The sequence below is a fragment of the Panthera onca genome, chromosome F1 (assembly GCF_046562875.1).
Source record: "Panthera onca isolate mPanOnc1 chromosome F1, mPanOnc1 haplotype 2, whole genome shotgun sequence".
NCBI lineage: Eukaryota > Metazoa > Chordata > Mammalia > Carnivora > Felidae > Panthera > Panthera onca.
The window spans coordinates 25,652,789-25,675,962 of NC_138355.1; the positions used below are offsets into that span (position 1 = coordinate 25,652,789).

Here is a 23,174-nt window from a genome sequence, read left to right on the forward strand (position 1 = left end):
AAGACACCCAAAAGTCAGTAGGGCTTTTAGTAACTGGTAGGCACACTAATATGATCGAGGTAACTTCCATTTTTATGCAATACTATGGGAGATTTAAGGCTCTGTTCCTTCCTACCCAAAGAGATGAAAGGCAGCACGATGGTTGCAGGAACTTCACGTCTCAGTGCTGCTGGAATGTCAAGAAACTGAAATGAACTTATGAGCGGAAATCAGATAAAAGACCTTTAATGACTTACTGTTCTTCTGTTTTATCAGTTTATTCCTAGCCCCTCAACTTGTTTCCTTCACCCTTAGGCTGGTTGATTTAAGCCAAGAAGCACTTATTTTGATCTTTCTAATAAAGAAGGTTTGCCCCTTAGACCAATCCCTGAGGACTAGAGGCTCCTGATTCTCTGGCCATGAGCACTCCTCAACCCCTGATAAAGCAGCACTCTGATCCTAAAGCAATAGGACCAGAGGCAAAGAAACAGATGGGGGCAGAGGGGCTTAAGGAAGCCATTTAGACAGAGGATTGCCTCCTCCCACACCTAGAGACTCAGAGCAGTAGAGATGTTTCCATTTTAATCTTTTGTTTCTGAGATAACTCTAGCTAAGAAAAAAAGAAAAGTAGAACTAATCTCATATTTCCCATTTCTCAGGCCTTTGTGATACAAAAGGACAAGAATCTAGATGTTTAATTTTGGTCAGTGCTATTTCTTTCCTATAAAATCAGAAAAATCCTGTATCGAGTGTTGTATAGATACATCCATGGCCATCTCAGCAAAAACATCTTCCAACTCAAGGTCTTTCCATGGCCATTTCTTGGAATCATTTTCTATTTTCCCACTACAGGCTCTGCCTTGAAATATGTTTCCCTGTTAAAACCGAAATGACACTCTGAATATACTTTCCTCCTCCAAATAATCTCCCTGTTTAAGGGTTTTTTTCACCATTTTTTCAAAAAGGTGGTTTCAGAGGAAAGAAAAGGGCAGAACACCCTAACCATACACAGATACACAACACTGCTCAACCATTTCCAATTCAAAAATAAAGCACGGTTGACTGAGCTTGCTTCAGAACATCCAAATATTTACTAAAAGGAAATGATTCTGCAGGTTGAGGGGGAGAAGAAATGCCTAGAAGAACAGATTCTGATGAGATTTTCTGTTGCTTACACTCGTAAAAGCAACTTAACCAGACAAATAAGAGCCTATAAGTAATGGCAATTACTCCCAGGAAAGTGGTACTTCCGTAGGAGAATTGGTTTTCTTTATTTGGTTACCATTATTTTTCAAGAGACTTGGTACTACATTTAAAAAAGAAATTGAAGGCTAGAAATAATCAGGGGCCATGATGGAAATAGTTGCTCTGAACCCAGCCTAGAAGACAGGTCCACAGAGTCAGTCCATTCCCTTGGTTAAAACACCCCCTTCCAGTACAAAAAAAAAAAAAAAAAAAAAAAAAAAAAAAAAGCGTGCAATTTTATGTCACAAAAAAATTGTTGTTGTGACAAAAACACTAATTAGATGTCTGGGGGGATGGGGAGATGCTCAGTTGTGGAATCAAAGAAAGTGTTAAATGATCGATGTGTGAATATACTATAAATGCAGAAGGAGGTGAGAAGGTGAAATGCGTACTTGATGCCAAAAGAAAAATAATTTGTAAATATTTGTTTTGTGATAAAACTAATGTTTTTCAAAGTTGTTCTTGGACAGTATAAATAAGTAGAAATGCAAAACAAAGACATCCCCAGAGAACAGACTTTTAAAATGCTAATCAAGAGAGTGATTTTCATAGAATATGCTTAATGATAATAAAATTAACATTGAGAAGAAAGAAGAGAAAGGACAAATGAGGTAAACATGAAAATTTTTCTTAGAAATACTGAGGAAAAAGTCTTTTAATGTAGCTTCTGGGTTAGGAAACACAGTCACATATTTATTTGCTTTTCGGAAAGTCTTACAGAAAGAAGAATCACATCTACCCAAAGCCTTACAACCTGTTTTTACCCCCTTTTAACCTTGAATATTGTACTTTACAAACTTAAAAAACAGACTCCATGACTTCAAGAGCTTAATTATAAGATTTTGAAACTTTTCCAGGAATCGAGGGAACCATATTTTCAAATTAATATCTTTATAAATTTAGTGTTAAACTGTTACTCAAATAGAATATATTATACTTTAAGTTCCCCTAAATACAAATATGCAAAATAAAATTAAGCCCATGATTCTTCACAGCTCTCTGAGATTACATTCACATTCCATATTCACGGTGAACTATGGCACACAGAGCAAGTACCCCTCAAAATGATAAACTCAAAGTTGACATATACAAAATCTAACAGAGACTTTATTTGAAGAGCACTTGTATCTAGGATGCCAACATCAGAAAATTCTATTTAAGGCCTGAGGAAATTGCAATTTGGTCAGCAGGCTTTTATTATATCTAATTGTCCACCAAACAGTCATTGTCTTTACAAGTGGCACTACATTCAACAAATATTTACTGAGCAATCACTATTTACAAGATGTTCTTCTAGGCACTGAGATTAGGGTACAAAATAGGGTCCACCATATTCCTTCTCTCCCAGAGTTTACAACCTAAACCAGAGGCAGGACCTAAGAGAGGAGGGGGAAGATTTCTTAACAGGAGGCACTATTGACATTTGAACCAATTATTTATGGGGTGAGACCATCCTGCACACTACCACTAAAAGCCAAGGACAACTCCTAGTCAACGATGGCAACCAAAAACATCTCCCTACATCTCCAAACCTCTTTGTGGATAGGATATGTCTTCAAAGTGCTTAGATGAAGAAAAGAAGCTTTCTGTGCAAGATATGAATTCCCCCATCTGGGAGGGTGTTCCAAATTCAAGACTACCTAAGACTTCAGAAGCAGTCCTAATAGAGGTTGACCCTAAAAGAAAGGAAGGATTTTAAAAACAAAGTTATCCAGCATTTATTATCATTTCTTATTCATTCTGCCTTTGTGTTTCATCCCAAGAATTGAGAGGAAAGGGCAAAAAGACTAACTTCCAGGCTAGGAACTCCTGAAAGGTAGTGAAATGGCAGATTAGTTCAAATTCTGTTTGGTATTGGTATTTGCCTGTTTGCTACCTCTGTTTATTTTACAGTGATTCTTATGTGCTCCATGGCAAAACAGTGTAACAGAATGGTGCTTTGGAAATGAAGTAAAAGTTTTAGGACCTAGACCTTTAAAATACTATATAGTAAGTCACATTGATTCGTTTAATTATTAAGAACTATTTATTATAAATACTGCTGTGTCCTCTCAATTTTTCCAGAGTCAGTAAGCTAAGTTTGCTTTTTGATACTTAACTTTCAAATACAATATCCTGAAACTCAAACTCTCAGGCATGTATTTATTTTGAATATTTGTGAATAATTTGTTTGTCAATGAGAGGAGATATAGATAAATTTGCTCTTAAATGTATTCTAATGAATGACAAAGACTATTTACATTTAGGAAGTTCATTTGCTTTTTTGCTTGTTTGTTTTGTTTTGTTTTTGATGGTTTATTTTCCTAAGAAAAGCATCTAAAGTGTTGTAATGGTTTTAAAATATGTCCACAGATTTTTTTTGACAAAAAAAGAAGTGAAACTTAGGGGTGCCTGGGTGGCTCAGTCGGCTGAGTGTCTAACTCTTGGTATTGGCTCAGGTCATGATCCTATGGTTCATGGGTTCTAGCCCCGTGCCAGGCTCTGCGCTGAAGCATAGAGCCAGCTGGGGTTCTCTTTCCCTCTCTCTCTGCCCCTCCCCTGCTCATGTGCTCTCTCTCAAAATAAATAAGTAAACAAACAAAAAAGTGAAGCTTAATTCCCCTACTGTTGAGTGTGGGCTGAACTTAGTGACTACCTTCTAATGAAAAGCACTTGGCAAAAGTGATCATGTATATCTTCCCAGATTGAATCATGAAAGACCTTGTGGCTTCCTCCTCCTTGCTTCTTTATCTTGGATCATTCACTCTGGGAGAAGCCAGATGACATCATGAGGATACCCAAGCAATCCTACAGAGAGGTCCTAGTCCTCACCAGGAGTGAGGAACATCTGTCAACAACCATGTGCTTCCATCTTGGAAGCAGATCCTGAAGTCCAGTCGTACCTTCAGATGACGGGAGCCCTTGCTAATATCTGAGTCAAACCTTGAGAGACGCCCTAAGCCAGAACCATCTAGCTAAGCCATTCCCAAATTCAGACCCATAGAAAACAATAAGCTAAAAACTTCTTTTGTTGTTTTAAGCTGCTAAGTTTGGGGGTAATCTGTTTCTTGGCAATAGGTAACCAATACCAGTGTGTACTTTCATCACTGGGGTCTAAATAAAAATCTAAAGTTCCAAGGTTATTTTTAATTTTCTGTATGGCAAACAATTGTACTCACGTATCAGTGGCAGGCCCTATCTTTCTAACATCTAGATATACTGGACTCTACTCAGAGCCCTGTCACTTCCACAGTATCACCCTGGACACAAAGAACTGACCCTTGCCTTCTAGACCTCTGCTTCCCCCTAACCGGGGATTATCAAGGCATCCTTTCAAATAAATACAGTGTTCTCTTTAGTAGGCATTGAAGGTAAATATAACTTTCTCCATCTCATCATTCAATATTGTGTTGGATTTTAATGCATAGATTCATAACCTGTGAATCAGATTAATATCAACATATCCCAAAGTACCAGACCCATTTAATGGAACAATATCCCCATGCCACCAATTTTTATTGTATGTGATAGGCAGCTTCTAAAGTGGCCCCCAGTGATCCCCACAATCTGGTATTCATGCCCTTGTATAATCCCCTCCCTCTGAGTGTGGGCTGGGCCCAGGGAGGAACAGAATGTGACAAATATGATGGGATGCCACTTCTGAGATGGAGTTACAAAAAGACTCTGGCTTCCACCTTGTTCTCTCACTTGCTTACTCTGATGAAAGCCAGCGGCCGTGCCAAACACCACCCTGTGAAGGTGCACATGGCAAGGAACTGAGGGAGATCTCCAGCCAACATCAGTGAACAATTGAGGTCCTCAGTCCAACAGCTCACGAGGAGCTAAATCTTGCCAACAATCACATTGCTGAGCTTGGAAGCAGACTGTCCCCTCATCCAGCCTCCAGGTAACTAGATAAGTGCTGCCCTGGTCAACACCTTGTGGCAGCCTGGCTCCAAAAATGTTGGATAATAAATATTTGTTATTTAAGAGGCTAAATTTAGGAGTAATTTGTTATGTAGAACTAGACACCTAATAAAATACAGAAAATGAATTAGCTTTAAAGCATAAATTATAAAGTACATGACTATCAAGTATTTCTAGAGCAAACGAAGCACTGTTTGCACAAAGCACTAAATAGTATTTGATTAAGACTTAGTAACATCAAAGCCTGGATCATTCGATGCAAATTTATCCTGATATAACATGTGATTTTTTCCCTATGGTAATTTCCCCCCAAATTATCTTTGTTGTCCACAGAAGATTGGGATGGGAATATTAACACAATTATATAGTCTTAAAATGTGTTTTAGAAATCGATTAAATAGAGACATATCTGGCATATACATGCCTTTTGAGCTCCTTACCTGGGTGTTATGAATTCACTACCTACCACATGTTTGATAAGCTTTTGTTACACCTAAATATGTATGAAAAAGTAAATGTGGGAGGCCACTTATCAACACAATTGGTTTCAAAGCCATGAGTTTTAAAAAGGGAAAAGTAGCTGAGTTTTAAGTATTCTCTAAATCAGCATTTCTCTACATGTATTCCATGGAACACTAATCATACAGGTTATTTGGGGGTGGTATATTTTAAAAGGGTTCCATTGTTAAGTTAGTTTGAGAACAGGTGGGTGAATTGAAGTTAAAACAGGCTTCTTTTTTTGTGTATGGTATCTCTAGGCCTTTACAAAGTATAAATGTGTAAATGTGACTTTCCAAGATGAAAGTTATATTATACAGTGATTGAAAAGCTCGTTTGGATGAAGGAATGATGCTTCTCCATGAGCCTGCACTGGAATCACCGTATAGAAAAACTTGAAAATTAAGAGTTTAATTGATGACCAATATCTGAAATGTTGTTCCAACCTCTCCCCTCAAATGTTGTTAAGGTCCTCTCCAAATCTCCCTCATGGATTGGAAGCTATATTAGGTAAGAAACCAGAGGTCCGCATTTAAGCAGGTTTAATATCTCTGACCCTGGTGGGTTTAGCTTCAATCACAGGTGCTACAGGCAACACTATTAATAATTTACCTGCTCTTAAAATAGGATTCATAAATTATAATAGTAAACCCACACTAAATGTTAGTTATGTGCCAGGCTCTCTTTGGATGTAATATGATTTGGACAGATGAAAAAGTTGACACCCAGGGAGGTTACAGGAACCCCTTATGTTTGAACACTGCTGCTAATATCCATGCACCATGTAGACATGATGAAGAGGCTACTGTAATAAGGACACAACAGGCATTGGCTCACCAGTTCAATAAAAATTTCATTATGACAGAATGAGCACAAATTTATGTCACAGTCTATTAAAATTCATCTCAATTCAATGCTAAATTTTCCCCTATTGATCATTATTTCGTAACAACAGAAATATATTGGCATAATATGCTTATGGCAAATTAATATTAATGCAGCAAGAATGCGATCAATGCCGAGATACAAAACATTAATAATCCATTAGGTTTCTCTTATAGTCTTTTGAACCAAATTGGCTATAAAATTCACAATGTTACTTTTAAGCTTTACAATATTAAAGTGAGATTTTTTTTCCTGGAAGCTTCTATAAATCTAGTAAATGTACACTGAACTTGTATATAACACCAACCAGTAAAAGCACTTCTAATTGCCTTTTGCTTTTGTTAATGCCTATAAGTCCATGTGTGTTTTACACAAATAAGACTACATGTGTTTTTAGAAATTAAGCATGAATTCATTTTGAAGAGGAAAAGGTCTTAACTTTAAAAAACTATCCCACTCAGGGAATTTTCCTAATTGTTAAATTTTTACTGAGATATCATAGTAGAGATTACAACTGATGGCAAAAACAGGTCCTATACTCATTGTATAACCTACAAAGGGGTCCAATTTGTATCTCAAAGCTAATAGCCTAGCTTTAAACATACACTCTACCTTGTGAGTAGGTTTAAGAAACCAAACAACAGCCGAAACAAACAAAAAAACCCTGGAAGTAGAACTCCTCTGGAGAGAAATAAAAAGAATGGTATGGAACCTGCCCTTTGTAACTGAAGCACAGAGGTAGTGAGAAGAGCTTGGGTTTTTTAGTTAGACTTGTTCAACTTCCATCTCCAGTTGTTTCACCTTCGACTAGTCACTCAACCTTCCTGAGTTATCTCATCTATGAATTGATAGGAGTAATAATATAAGAATTAGAAATAACATACAAGTACTGAACACATGAGAGCACTCCATAAAAGTCCTGAAAATACCAATTAAAAAGAATAAATGCTAAAACTTATTTTTGAAAACACTCTGTGAAACTATCTTAATAAAAAGAGGAGGATGCCCCAGCAGCTGAGTGAACATACATCCGGAATGTGCTTGATAAGCCACAGTGAAATTTTAGAGATTGTTCTCCCCAGTTGAGGGAAAACCTTTAGCTAATAGGCAGCTAATCCTTAGAGCAGACAATAGGAGAGGTGAGGAGGAGACAACACCAGCTGATGTGGGGACAGGGCTGCATGAACAGGGTGGAGGTGAGGAAAAGAAACCTGGGAGTAGATTCTTATAAATGTGGTTTATCACCTGTCTTGTCTCTGTCTGTCTTCCTTGTTGCTTGGGAGCAACTCTGGAACTGTGTTTGTCTTATCTTGGTCACAGTGCCCGGCACAGACGTTTAAACATGGAGTTCAATAAGTGCCAGGGGAGGGGAAGAAAAGAATGAAGAGGTGAAGAAAAGGAACCAGAGAGAAGGAAAATGAGAAGAAAGGAGGAAGGAGAGGACAAGAAAATGGTTACTCTCAAAAAAGAATCAGAAATTTATATTCTGTAAAATTTGCTCCTTTCTAAGTTTTTGTGTTTCTTCTTTTACTTAATTAATATCCATTCTTTGGTTCACCTGAATGAAAACTAAGAAAGCTTTGCACAGTTGGGAGTAGAATTATTGGTGATGGTGTCAGAACAGCGGCTCCAGAGAGATGGAGTTGGGCCATGAGATGGGGAGCCAGACAGCCAGTGTGCCCCTGTGATGGTTCATCCTTTTCTCTAACCCAAATTGACCAATCGAATTACAACCTGCTACCATCAGGGCAAGACCAAATCTTACCCATTTCTCCATGTAATCAATCCTCTGAAAGACTTGTCTGAGCTTCAGCCTTTTTATGCTTTACCTAATGATTTCTGAGATCCTGAATTCTATCCTTGCAATTCCATTTAATACATAGCTGTAAAACCTTTTGCTGCCATATTCCCTGCTTCAGAACCTTCCTTAAATCCTTTGTCCTGGCTTCCTTACCTGCCACATAAACTTTAAACTGAGTCCACTAGTTTTGATCATAGTGCTAAAGAGGCTAAGGGCAAAAGTTAAACACCAGAAAAAGCTTATAAATTCCTGGACTCACAAACATCAGAGCAGGAAAAGAACCTTAACAATGACTTAGTACAACCCTCTTATTTTACAGATGAGATCATTAAGGTTCCAAAAGATCAAGTTTGCATAGAAAAAAAGAAAAATCTCTACATGGCCACAGAATGACCTTTAATCTTCGGCAATCATCTTGAAAATTCTTGGGTTTTCTTTCCAAAAGTCAGGGAAGAATGTGGATTACATCACATAATTATCACCCTCCTGCAGGCGGCCAGGAAACCTCAAAGCCCTTTTAGGTTCTCTTCCTGTAATTACCAGTACCTTCCTCACTGCAGTATTTGTCCTAATCCTTAACCCCGACTTGCATTTCTTTATTTTGTCAGCTATGGAGGAGAAAAGCCATGAAAAGATCTTAATAGCAGGGAGAGTACAGCAGTGAGATCCAAGGACCCTAGAGACAGATGAAGCTCAAGCCCCAACTAGAACTCTCACTTGGGGCAAATTTCTTAACCTCTCTAAGCCTAAATTTTGTAGTGAGAAAAATAGGGTGACACTAGGTCCTACTTTATACAGTTTTTGTGAGGGTTCAATGAGCAACTATGAACCAGTCTTCCCCTATCACGATTTAGGCCCTTGTATGTAACATGCGTAAAAGCCTAGACCCTTCCCCTTCTCATAGGGATGTCCTTCCTGGGTGGGAGAAATCTGGTCTCCCCTGACTGATGACTTCAGATGGAACTACCTCAGCCCAGAGGTCAGAGATGTTCTAACATTATTGAACCCCAAAAGGGAAGAATGAAGATTTCATCTTTTTATTCTTAAAAGTTTCATGGCATCTTGTGGAAATATGCTTTCACTCTCCAACCAGCAACCATTGTATACCAAGAATAGTATTGGTATTGTTCAGCCAAATAAAATCCTATTCCACTGCCATAATATATCTGTATTTCATGTATTTTCTTCATCTTTATACTGTATCTTATAACATGAATCATAAATACTTGACTCTATTGTCTATTCATCTGTTTTTCTTTTTGTTGATTGCAATGTAAGCATTTCCATCTTGCTACATAAACAGGTATGGTTTTACCATACAAATATTCATATCTCTGAGAAGAGTCAACAAGTGGTTCTTCTCAGAAAAAGATCTGGTCCATGCTGACCATATATCTCTAACACTAGAAACATACTTTTAAATAGCAGTTAATCTTGTAAAATATTCCAACATTTCTTCTCATTGGGTAACTCCATCAAAATGATAATATTATTTCTTATGTTACTGTAACATCCTGAGCATTTTTGCAAGTTTCTTTACTTATTCCTCATAATCTTAATAGGTCAGTATTGTTATGTCCATTTTTCAAATAAGATAATTGAGGTGCAATGGGGATATACTTCTCTATATACCTCCATCTAATATCTATCTATACGTAATGGAATATTATTCAGCCATGAGAAAGAAGGAAATCCTACCATTTGCAACAACATGGACGGATCCAGAGGATGTTATGCTTAGTGAGATAAATCAGAGAAAGACAAATACTCTATGATATATCACTTATATATGGAATTTAAACAAGCTGAACTCATAAAAATCAGAGTAGAATGGTAGTTGCCAGATGCTGGGGGTGGGGGGTGGGAGAAGAGACGTGTAAGTGTACAAACTTGCAATTAGTAGATAAATGAGTTCTAGAGATCTAATATACAGTATACGGAATATAGACATTATTGTATTATAATCATCAAACTTGCTAAGAGACTAGATTCTATCCACACTAGAAAAAAACCCCATCTGGCATTTAGTCAGAAGCTATTGAGTTCCTTTGGGGAACTCTGGGCTCAGAATCCTCTGCACCTGGAGAGTATGAGTAGTAATAACAGACAGCTGGATGTGGAAAGAATTCCCCCCCAGATTCTACCTGGGCACTGCTCTTCCCTTGCTCCTATGTGCAGCACCATACTTCCCCTGGGCTGCAGCCCAGCATCATCCCTGGCTCCTGTTTCTTGCCTTTGCTTTCTTTGATGAGGCTTAATGCTTAAGTCTGTGCCCACCCTTTGGTTCCATGAGCATGTCTTTTATTTTGAGCCAGCTCCATCCCTGATGGAGCTCTACCCTGTCCCCCCCCCCAGCACCCAACCCTCCCCAGCCCACCCACCTCTCACCAAACCCACATCCCACTTATTCCTTCCCCAGGCCTTGAGTTCATGCCTGCCCACATCTAACGTGAGGTCCTTGTTCCTGTCCAGTCATCCATGCAGGCTCAGCAACCCACCTCATTATGTGACACCAGAGAGTCACCAACTCCCGAGCTGAGGTCCCAGTAGAACTAAGAAACCATTCCTCTTTCAAAATACTTCTTTCAAAAATACGTAAGGAAGTCCCAACAGCCTTGACCAGAGCCAAAGAGAATTTGCATCTCAATAGCAAGCTCTCTAAACGCCTATTCTCTATCCCACAATGTACACACACCCAGGGCCCAATGAAAGGAAGTACTTTCTTTGGAAACCTAGACACTGAACATGCATCCCAATCTCAACCACTAATCCTAGAAGTCATAGTGACTTCAAAATTTTAATTGTACACATTCACAATGAATAGAGAGGCTGTGACAGTTATATTTAACTGTCAAATATGTTGTTTTTCCCTTACTGACAAGTATTGAAGACTGAGCTACCAATATTTGATTAAATTTATCCCATAATCAAAACTGGTTTACAAAAACCTAGTTTTATTGGAGCTAAGGCATAAGTTTAGAAAACAGAGTGTGGTTTGTCTTGCAATAGCAAAGAATACCAGGAAAGTTTGCAGATTTTTCCCTTTATTATGAAATTAATAGAGATTCATAAAAATTTGAAAAAAGAATGCTATTTCTAAAAGTATCCCATCACCATAATACATCAGTATTTCATATATTTACATCAATTTTATGCAATAGTTCTGTTTCTTACAACATAAATCATAAGTAATTGATTTGTTATATATTCAAATGTGACTTTCTATTATAATGAAAACATTTTTATAATGTTACAGTCTTATAATTATTATTTTAATGGTTGCATAATATCCCACAGACCGACCAAACTGGTTTACCTACCATTCAGGTAATAAATTGGATATACGAGCTGTTCCTAATTCTTTCCTGTTTTTTAATTAATACTGCTAGCATTAGCATAAAATAATAGAAAATACTTATGTATTGGTCTCTGCCCCCAGTTCCTGGCACAGAACTCTTAAAACCCTTGTAAAGGTCCAAGTGATAAGAGCACTAGAAGAATCTTGGTATTTTAATAGTTGGTTTTTGACCCTTCTTGACACAGAGCTCCTAAATCCCTTGGAATTTCCTGGTGATAAGAGTATCTTCTGTTCTAATGAGATGACTTTTGGTAGTCTCCTGGAGAGCTTCAAGATGGAGGCTGGTCACTAGAAAGACCAAGCCATGATTAGAAGCTTGGAACTTTTAGTCCCACACCCTCTCCAAATAATAGGAGAGGGGCTGGAGATTGAGTTAATGATCATCACACCTGCATGATGAAGCTTCCATAAAAATCCCAAAAGTATGGGTTTGGAGAACTTCTAGGTTGGTGAACACATGTACATGCCAGGAGGGTAATGTAAGTCAACTCCATGGGGACAGAGCTCTTCATCTTGGGACCCATTGAAACCTTGTCCTATATATGTTTTCATCTGGTTCTCTATCCATACCCAGGGTTGTTAAGAACAGTGATTTGTAAATGCTTGCTCAGGAACACAGGGGACAACCTGGAGCTTGTGATTCACATCTGAAGTGGAGGCAGTCTTGTGGCACTGAGCCCTTGTCGAATTTGACACTAACTCCAGGTAAACAGTGTCAGAATTGAATTGAGTCATAGGACATCCAGCTGGTCTAACACAGAATTGCTTGATGTGTGGAAAACCCACAGATCTGGTATCAGAATCGAAGTGTTGTGAGTGCAGCAATAATAGTGTGGGCATAAAGGAGAAACACAGGAGGGTTTTTACCAATTCAGCCGGTAATACTTTCACTCCATTTTTATGAATTTAGAATGTTGTCATAGGCTGAGGTTACAAAAATCAATTAATGATAAAGAATATACAAAAGGGTATAAATATTGATCTATATGCTAAATATCTTTCAAAATAGCCATTTTTTAGAAAAAGTCTTGATTTTAATCAATTCTTATAAAAATTAAACTTTGTCATTTTAAAATTATTTTTATTCAATCAGTTCATTTTTAATTTTAACTTGGCTTTCTTTGACTTGCACAGAGAATGAAAAAAAATCCATATCTTTATATATTTTTCTACAAAGTTCTCTGAGCTCCATGGGCACAGAAACTGTATCTTTCAGTTCTTAGTATTCCTCATAGAAAATAGCAGAAAGGGAACAGAATTTGGAGCCTTACAGGCCTGGGTCCAAGTACCTATTTGGCTACTTATTTGATACGTGACCTTGGGCAACTTATCCTCTCAGAGCCTCAGTTTTCTCTACTGTGAAACAGAATAATCAGATCTACTTCATGTGGACTCAATGTAAAATGACTGGCATAGGGGCGCCTGGGTGGCGCAGTCGGTTAAGCGTCCGACTTCAGCCAGGTCACGATCTCGCGGTCCGTGAGTTCGAGCCCCGCGTCGGGCTCTGGGCTGATGGCTCGGAGCCTGGGGCCTGTTTCCGATTCTGTGTCTCCCTCTCTCTCTGCCCCTCCCCCGTTCATGCTCTGTCTCTCTCTGTCCCAAAAATAAATAAAAACGTTGAAAAAAAAAAAATTAAAAAAAAAAAAATGACTGGCATATCTCAAGAACCTAGTAAATATTAGCTCTTTTCCCACACGTTATATATAAGGAGCACAATTCCTTTTGTAGCATAAGCAAGCTCATGCCTCTTCTCATTTGATGATTGAGTTCTTAGTCTTATCAAGTTGGGTACATTTTACAATATTTACTGAATATATTTTTATTTTCTACTATTTTAGGGGGTGTGGTTACTTTGATCCACAAATGTTTGAATTCTGTTTTATGAGGTCAAATATATATTTTCTGTTGTTTCTTCTGTTAGGGTGGAGACATTTGATGCAACAAATGTGTGAGGCAAAGTCACCATAAGAGGAAAACACATAAAGGTATGTATCTAATTATACATTAGTTGCACCTCACAAGGATATTGCCATTGTTGGAAATCTTTTTGAAAAGTTTTTAACAGAATTTCTGCCAAGTACTACCTTTATATAGACACACACACATGGCTTTTGGAATATAATACTAGAGGCTCAGATGGGTGTCAATATGAAGAAATCCAACTTGATTTAAAAAAAATTCATTATAAAATGAGAAAACTTTTCTTATGTGATTCATAAAACAGCTCCTGGAAGGAATTCTAAATACAAGATGAAACTATAAAATTATTTTGATAGATTACAGGCTGATAATATAATCATCCAATAGGACAACTTTGAAAAGCACTATATATAAATTCTAGATGTTCGCTATGAAAAGCAAGTGGTGTTTTTACTTTATATTCAGTCACAACTTGTAGGTCGTAAAGCAATAAACCTAGTGTCAAATGAATACCTTTTATAAAACTCAAGAAAAAGATGACCTTCTTTTGCATTGGAGATTTCTATCAGTACATCAATTACAAATTTCTAAAGTATCTATTAGTACTTCTTATACCATCTGGGATATACTTAAAGGGATAAGAGATACATATTTCCCCCAAAAGCTAATTGTATCAGTTAATCATCAAAGAACTAATCACAAAACATATAATAGGCATAACTACACACTTATATCAAAGAACTTCCCCTACAGGTATAAAATAGAGGCTATATGATATAGCATTAGTATCTGTAAAAAAGACCAAGATAAAGGTAAAAAAAAAAAAAAAGACCAAGAAAATAGCAAAGAATTTCAGCTGACAATATGCTTTGTATGAATTAACGATGTGGCCACCAAAAAAAAACAACAACAACAAAACGAACAAACAAAAAAACACCCAAAACCCAAATAAGACCACATTAGTCTATGTTCCTAGGAGTACAGTATCACAAGCCAGGAATTGATAATCACTTCACTGTAGCTTGTCAGACCCTAAACTACAGCTTTCAATTCTGTGCAGAGCTCATTAAAGAGAATTATAAACAAATGGGATTGCGTTCAGCAGTGTGCAAAAAAGACAGTTTGAGGGACTCAAAACTCATGCCACTTGGAGCCTGGATAAGAAGAGCTGGGAGAGGCAAACGATGGTAATTTTGAGATATTTTAGCCCGTCATGTGGATAGGAGATTTGACTTCTTCCCTATGGCTCTAGGAAGCTAAATATGAACCAATGGTTACGAGATCAGACCAATATAGGCCAAAGTTTTCCAAAGTTGACAGGGCTGCTGTCTAAGGTTATGAGTGCCCTATCATGTAGAAGTATTCAAGCACAGACAACAGGCATTTAAACACTAAGATCACTACTATTAAGCTAACTTCTCCTTCAAGTGGCTAATGCTGGTTAAAACCAGTGGTTCTCAAACAGTGTGCATCAGTATCCCCTGGGTGGCTTCTGAATCTGGAAGCACAGATTCTAGACCCGCCCTCACAGTTTCTGACTCAGGAGATCTAGAGAGAGACTTGAGAATTTGCATTTTGTAACAAGTTCCCACTTGATGCTACTGGTCCAGAGAACCACTTTGAGAACCACTGGATTAAACAAAACACTTGGGAGGGATGCCTTAGCAATTCTAACCTGGCAGAAGAGTTTGGGCGAGGTGACTTTTCCTTCAGTCCTGCAGCAGTTATAACACGTTCAACAGAAGACTGTGTGGTATGAATTATAAGGCCTATAGTAAAGGAATATGAGCAAGTACATTGAGGAGGGAAGGAATTAAACCAAAGCTTGAAGGGAAAGTAGAGCAAAATAGGTGAAAAAGAGGAGGAAGCACAAACTGATCAAATGTAACAGGGTTGAAGTTACATTTTTTAATATTAACTGATTGTTTTTCCAGAAATGTTGCATCCCCATCCTCCACACCCCACCCCCACCCCTGCTTCACCATTTCCTTCAGGCAGTCAGCCCTCTGGTATGCATGCCTTGACTTGGGAAAGGTATGTAGCAAGAGAAAGAAAAAAGTCTCTTGTTTTTTGACTTTCACAAGTTTAGGCTCTTAATAGAAGGGGAAGGAGTCATGCCATGGAGAAAAGGACTAGGGTGAGTGAAAGCAAACTGTCTCCATTCTGGAGCTAGAGAATTATCCTCCAGACTTGGGGGAAAGAGACAGGTGAGGACAGAGTGGAGAGAAGATTCCAAGGCATTATGGGCTTTTCACTTAATGCCTTGGCTCACCTTACACCTCTAGGGCCTGGATACAGGGAAATGCTGTTTTTACTGAGATTGAGTTTCCATAACCCCTCAGAATCATGGCTTGAAACGGAAGTGGAACTATTAGAAAAATAGTCACATGAATTGCATACCTCATGATCTGAGATGCACCTGCTACAGGAATATAATGTGCTCTTGGAATGAAGAGGAGGCTGGCCTGGCTGGGAAGAATAATCTGAGAAGAGAATGAGAAATTAGGGCGGGTAAACAAGATGAGACCAGAATATGACAGACTTTGATGCTTAGGTTTTAAGCTCCTGTGCTTAAAGCCAAAGCTATCTGGCCTGTAGGATCACCCTGAAGCCTGCCCAGATTTCTAGTACCCATTTCTCAACCTTTCTTTCCACAACTTAAGGACAAGCTAGCACTTTTAGCATACTTCACTAGGACACTAACAAATCCTTGACCCTTTGCTGAAATGTAAACTGAGAGGTTTCATCTCTTTACCATCCAAGAACTTGCCCTTCATTTAACACCTGGTAATACTTACCTGATGTGTTATAGAATTATTTTAGTCAACTATTACCTATCCATAGTCACAAAAGTTAGTTATAAATTAGCCTCTATATTTTTAAGTGGCTGATGTTCTTTTGGTTGATGTCAGATGAATTTTAAGTATTGGTGATCTTATTGGTTGGAAATAAATGAGTCTCATCTTCAAACAAAACATGCATTGTTTTTATATCTTCAAGGGAGTTCTCCCAATATCATTAGCTGGGTTTGGGTAAACCCAAAGATTTATCTGAATATCGTCTGAAAAAAATTCCTATGGTCGTTAGTTTGTTAAACTTAATTTTCCAAAATCTACATACAAATGCCAGTACTTACCTTAAAAAAAAAATCAATCTGATTTAAAAAGGGGCAAAGGTCCTGAATAGACATTCTTCCAAAAAAGATACAAATTGGGAATGCAAGCTGGTGCAGCCACTCTGGAAAACAGTATGGAGGTTCCTCAAAAAACTAAAAATAAAACTACCCTACGACCCAGCAACTGCACTACTAGGCATTTATCCAAGGGATATAGGTGTGCTGTTTCAAAGGGACACATGCACCCCCATGTTTATAGCAGCACTATCAACAACAGCCAAAGTATGGAAAGAGCCCAAATGTCCATCGATGGATGAATGGATAAAGAAGATGTGGTATATATATATACAATGGAGTATTACTCGGCAATCAAAAAGAATGAAATCTTGCCATGTGCAACTACGTCGATGTAACTGGAGGGTATTACGCTAAGTGAAATTAGTCAGAGAAAGACAAAAATCATATTTCACTCATATAAGGACTTTATGAGACAAAACAGATGAACATAAGGGAAGGGAAACAAAAATAATATAAAACCAGGGAGGGGGACAAAACAGAAGAGACTCATAAATATGGAGAACAAACTGAGAGTTACAGGAGGGGTTGTGGGAGGGGGGATGGGCTAAATGGGTAAGGGGCACTAAGGAATCTACTCCTGAAATCATTGTTGCACTATATACTAACTAATTTGGATGTAAATTTTAAAAAATAAAAAATAAAACAAGTTAAAATTTTAAAAAGCTAAATTAAAAAAAGAGATACAAATGGCCACTAAGCAGGTGGAAAGATGTTCAACATCATTAATCATTAGGGAAATGCTTTGGATGTCAAAAACAAAACAAAACAAAACCAAAACCAGAGAAAAAACAGCAACAAACAGGAAATAACTAGATTGACAAGGACATAGAGAAACTGGAATCTGTGTGTGCCCTTAATGGGAATACAAACTAGTGCAGCCACTATAGAAAACAGTGTAGCGGTTTCTCAAAAAATTAAAAACAGAATTACCATATAATCCAGCAATTCCACTTACAGGTTACCCAAAATAATTAAAGTCAGGAAATTGGTATTTGTATACCCATATGGCAGCATTATTCGAAAGAGCTAAAAGGTGGAAGCAACTCCTAACCATCAACAAATGAATAGATAAGCAAAATATGACATATGCATACAATGGAATATTTTCAGCTTTAAAAAGTAGGGAAATTCTGACACATGCTACTTCATGGATGGACCTTGAGGAAATTATGCTAAGTGAAATAAGCCAATCACAAAAACACAAATACTGTGTGAGTTCACTTATATGAGGTATCTCGAGTAGTCAAATTCATGGAGACAGAACATTCGTTGCCAGGGAATGGAGAGAAGCTGAAAAGAGATCTGGAGATGGATGGTGGTGACTTTGTACAACAAAGTGTAAGTATTTTTTGTCACTGATCTGTAACCTAAAAAATGGTTAAGATGTTAAAATACACACATACTTCAGACGGCAATTGTTTTATTAGTGAGAATGGTTATGCTTGTAATACTGACTACTGGGTTGCATTTTGAATGCCAGGTTAGTTTCTTTGCTCATTTTTAACATTGGATCGTCATTTGGGTATTAATTTTCAAATGTATGTATGTAACAAAGATAAAATCCATTATCATATTTTTTTAAAAAAGCAATTGCTTAATTTAGACACTGATGTAGGCAGAAAGATTACTTAAGAATTGCAGACACTTACCAAAGATTGCTTCCCCAAATGTTAAATAGATTTTACCACAAGTTCAAACTTACAATGTTCTTCAGTTTAAAAATCAAAGATCTAGATTATCTTCTTGCCTCTGGATTTAATTTGGCATGCTTTATAACATACTGGCTGACCTCAAAAGTGTTACTTTTTATATTTCTTGTAGCAGAATGAGAAAAATACTAACAGATCAGATATACATAGATTTATAACAATGGGCTTGCCTTATAGGACATCAGGTGAGGTGACTTCCATCTCATTACTCTGATCCTAAAACGAGTATCCACTTTGAAAAATCCACTTTATCTTTTGTCTTCCCCTCTGTGCATGAAACATTTATTTATTTGGTTTCCTGAAAGTTAAGAACATTATTCTGAGAATTGGCACTTGCTGCCCAAAGTCATTCATTTACCAACTGCAAAGAGAGAAGCTCAGGAAGAAGGCAAGAGGAAGAAACAAAGGAAGGAAGGCTTAACAAAAGAGTTAAACACAATTTTCAAAATAAACTGAGAAAATCCATTTCTAAACTTCTGGCTTTGGTTCTGCAGGGTTTTTTAAAAAATTTTAATGTTTATTTTTGAGAGAGAGACAGACAGAGATGGAGACAGAGACAGTGTGAGCAGGGGATGGGTAGAGAGAGAGGGAAACACAGAATCTGAAGCAGGCTCTAGGCTCTGAGCTGTCAACACAGACCTCAACACAGGGCTCAAACCCATGAACCAAGGAGATCAAGACCAAGCTGAAGTCAGAGGCTTAACTGACTGAGCCACCCAGGCACCCCTAGTTTTGCAGTTTTAAAGACTATAAAACACTTATGCAGGAGCTAGAAGTTAGATTCAGTGCGTTAAGAGGGTAAAGAGAAAGGCAAGAGAAGTTGGCAAAGAAAATGTAAAGCTTAAACAAACAGCGGCCCTTCCATGTTCCTGAAATAAATAAAACACAAGCCAACCCAGAGTCTTGACCAGGCACATTGAGCCAAGGCAAGCATCAAAGCATACTCAGTGTCCTATACTTTCTGTGTACCTCTGATGAGGCCAGAGCACAGGGCTCTCCCCAAAATGATCTTAGATTCATAGCAGCAACACATGCAACCTTCCGTCAACAGAGCCATGAAAATAGCATTGGCCTTCATGTCCACTGGCCATGTCCTCAAAAAAAATCAACGAGAACTAAAAGCAAACAAGCACTGTGCCAAAAAAAATTAAGTAACAGACTTTTGACACACTTCATGACTTTACACATTTGACATATTTTTAAGAAAGAAATCTATGCTTATTCATGAAAAATTGGTTCTTAACAATATTAAAAAAAAAACCTGGTATATTCATTTTACAGAATATTTACAATATTTAAAAGACATAATGACATAGAAAGTTTTTAATATAATGTCAAAAACTGTACAAACTGATGAAAAATATTAAATTACGTATTTTTCAAAAGGTAAAATGACTATGAAATAAACACTTGTTAAAGATTTTTATTCAATTTGTTATCAATCATTAAATGAGGGAAGCAGGCAAATGTCTCAACCAATTCAAAGAAGACATTAAGGAGCCACAAATTTACATGGAATAAATGAATACTGAAATAAATTACAAATGGACACAAGACTGGCTTTTTCCTGGTGATGGGCGTCTGGGGTGGGTATCTTTCCAGCGTGCACAGGTCATTTGCAAGTCTATAGACAAGGATTATTTGCATAATTAATTTGTCCATTATCCACAAAGTAGAGTGGAAAAACAGCCCTAATCAAAGACAAAAGCTCATTTCCCTAAAGTAGTATTTCTCAGTTTTTTGTTATTACTTTCCAAAGCAGACTTTTCAGACATTTTTACCTCATCCTCTCCCTACTACCAAACTAAATATCAAAGAATAAGATTTTGTTGAGGAAAACCGAACTTTTGAAAGCCACAAACCATTCTAATAACTAGGAATTTTTTCCATCCATAAAGAACCAATTTTTGCCTTGTTGGGGCAATTGAGAGCCCTTGCCTTATAGGACAGACAATCCCCAGAGGTCCAGTATTCCTGAAAGGATATCAAGCAATCTCTTTGGGATGCCATTTTGTAAAACCACTATATGAAACACAGCTGCTACACGTATATATTATTATACACATACATTATCATACATATTATATATATATGAGCTTAAACGATAGTTTGTACAGGGGTCAGCAAACTATAGCCTATAGGCCAAATCTAACCTGCCTATTTTTATAAGTTTTATTGGAACACAGCCACATGCATCATTTACAGATTGTCTTGTCTTCTTTGACTATGACTACTTTCACTCCACAAATGCAGAATCCAGTGGTTACGACACAGACTGTAAGGCCAGAAGGGCCTCAAATATTTACTATTTGTCTGTTTACAGAAAAAGTTGGCCACCTCTGGTTTATGCTAAGCTGCTTATAGTAATTATCTCTGGTTAACAGGAAAATGAACTATTTTTTCTTTAAAAAATAATCTATATTTCCTAGAAAGGTTTTACTTGCTGATGGAACAAAAACTTCTAAAAATTATTTATTACACATAGATTGTGTACAAAGCACTTCAGGAATGAAAAAATAAGACATGGTTCCTGCCTTTTAAAAAGCTTCTAACCTAACGTTGCTGAGGTAAATCGGTTGTGTCTGCTGTCAGAGGGCTGTTGTATATAGTTACTGAAATAGGCTAAAAACAGAAGTAGACAGGGACAGCTAGAGGGGAAAAAGGTATTATTAGTAAACATGAACTGGGTCAATGTAAATTTTAGGTTAAATTTTGGCCTTTGAAGACTTAAATATTAAGGGAAAAGCGTATTTAATAGTTCATCATGACGGAAGTATTTACTTCAAACGGTTGTAAGAATAAAGGAGGAAATGTGCTTGCTATAAACATTATCTTTCCATGCAAACTTTATACTCACTGAGGTCGTAAAATTTAAAGTTATTCTAAAAGCCACCGTGAGAATATATACAATATTTCAGGACTTAAGCTGCCGTGATTCACATAAATCTCTAAACTATTCCTATCCAGGTTTCAAGATATTGTAATTTAACAGAGCAATTCAAGTGAATATGTGGTATTCCATTCAGTTCATCCTTTCCAGCTCCCAGGAACTTCCTTCTCCAAGGACCTTATCCTTGAAAGTTCTTTCTAAAACCTGAATGTTAACATTATAGTTCCCTCAGAGGCTGTTTATCATAATATAGGACTCTTGGGTACCTACAACCAGACCCAGGCAAACGATCTGCACACTGCTCAATTCCAAGTATTGGAGACTAGGGGCCCCCCAATCCCATATATTTACTGAATAAGACCTTTACCTATTTGTAGGATAAACAGGTAACTTAATGAGTCTCTTAGAAGATTCAAAATGAAATTTTCTGTTCAAAATTTTCCAAGAAGTAACTCTATAGTTACTAACATTAAATTCAATTCAATAGTCATGTAAACACCTAACATCAGCCTTTCCCAATCGTGTTATCATAGCATTATTGCGTTCCAATCCATCATGAGGTGTGTCTCCAGTAATCTGTCACTAATAAAGGTTAAAGTACTAAAGCTTGCAAATTATTTACTTTTTTCAGAAATTAAAACTGATTGAAGGTTATCTCTATAATAACCATCCCACTCACCTGCCTTTTAATATGTTGAAGAAAGAAGACATTAAGGCCAGCAACGTGGACACTCCCATAGGAGGTGTTCGGCTTGTGAACAACATCTGCCATTTATCTGTACCATGCTGTAAAAATGGGTTTTAAACTTGTAGACAAAGGGAGAGAATCAATGGGGAAAGAGAAAAAAGGAGGAGGAGAATATAGAGGGGGATTGAGGGCAGTGGGAAGGATGGGAAGAAAAACAACAACTTGAGGAATGAGAAAGGAGGAGGGCCCCCAGGACAAAGGAAGAATGATCAGGAAACCAAGGGAGCAAAGTCTCAAAAAGGGGGTGTGGTGGGCAGTGTCAATTGCTGCTGAGAAATTAAGTAACACGGGTGATGTGAGGCCATTCAATGTCCCTGGAGACGTGAGTAGGGGCAGAAAGCTGACATTAGAACCTGAACTGAAGAGTTAAAAGAGAGGAAATAGAAAGAGCATCTATAGACTCTTCCTTACTGAAGCCTGGCCTTGCAGGGAAAGAGCAAGATAGGATGATGGTAGCTAGAGAGAACACTGAACAGAGGCAGACGTTTTTAAGGATTGGAGAGACCTGAGCATGTGTGTAGGCTCCAAACAATAAACAGGGATAAGTTGAAAATATCATGTAGAGAGGAAATGATTACTAGAACAAGGTTCTATTCCCAGAAAGGACAGAATGAGATAGGATCATGAACAAGGACTGGTCTTGAACAGACAAAGGCACACTTTTCCCTCATAAACTGAAAGTCAGGAGGTCACAGTGAGTTCATTTAGAGGTCAACTTTTTGTGAAACAAAAAAGCTAAGGCTCACAGCCTCCAGATCTGCTTTCTCAGTACAGGAAGGACACAGTCATCGGGAGAGAGGGAAGGGGCCAGGGTGGAACCTGGATAGCAGTAGTAGAAAGTAGATGAGGGGGATGAACAGAAACAGGTAAAATTACTGCTGGGGAGGAAGGGGTGGGCTCCTGAGTCCCCTGATTGACAGGAGAGAACCAGAAAGAAAAAAGAATCACAAGCACAATCCTAGGGAATGTACACATTTTCCAGAAGAAAGGGAGGAGGCCCCAGCAAAGACATCTGAGACATAATGGACAGAGTAGTGGGAGG

At 37.7% G+C, this 23,174-nt stretch overlaps 1 long non-coding RNA gene across 1 annotated transcript in view; it reads right to left on the minus strand.

The window, feature by feature from the left end:
- Positions 1-22,448, minus strand: part of LOC144614901 (uncharacterized) — a 122,664-nt gene extending 100,216 nt beyond the window's left edge. Inside the window, exons 1-2 of the long non-coding RNA XR_013553198.2 lie at positions 22,064-22,448; positions 15,993-16,075 (exon numbers count right to left, since the gene is read on the minus strand). This is a non-coding gene — a long non-coding RNA (uncharacterized LOC144614901). The remainder of the gene's footprint in view (positions 1-15,992; positions 16,076-22,063) is intronic.
- Between the last annotated feature and the right edge of the window lie 726 nt (positions 22,449-23,174).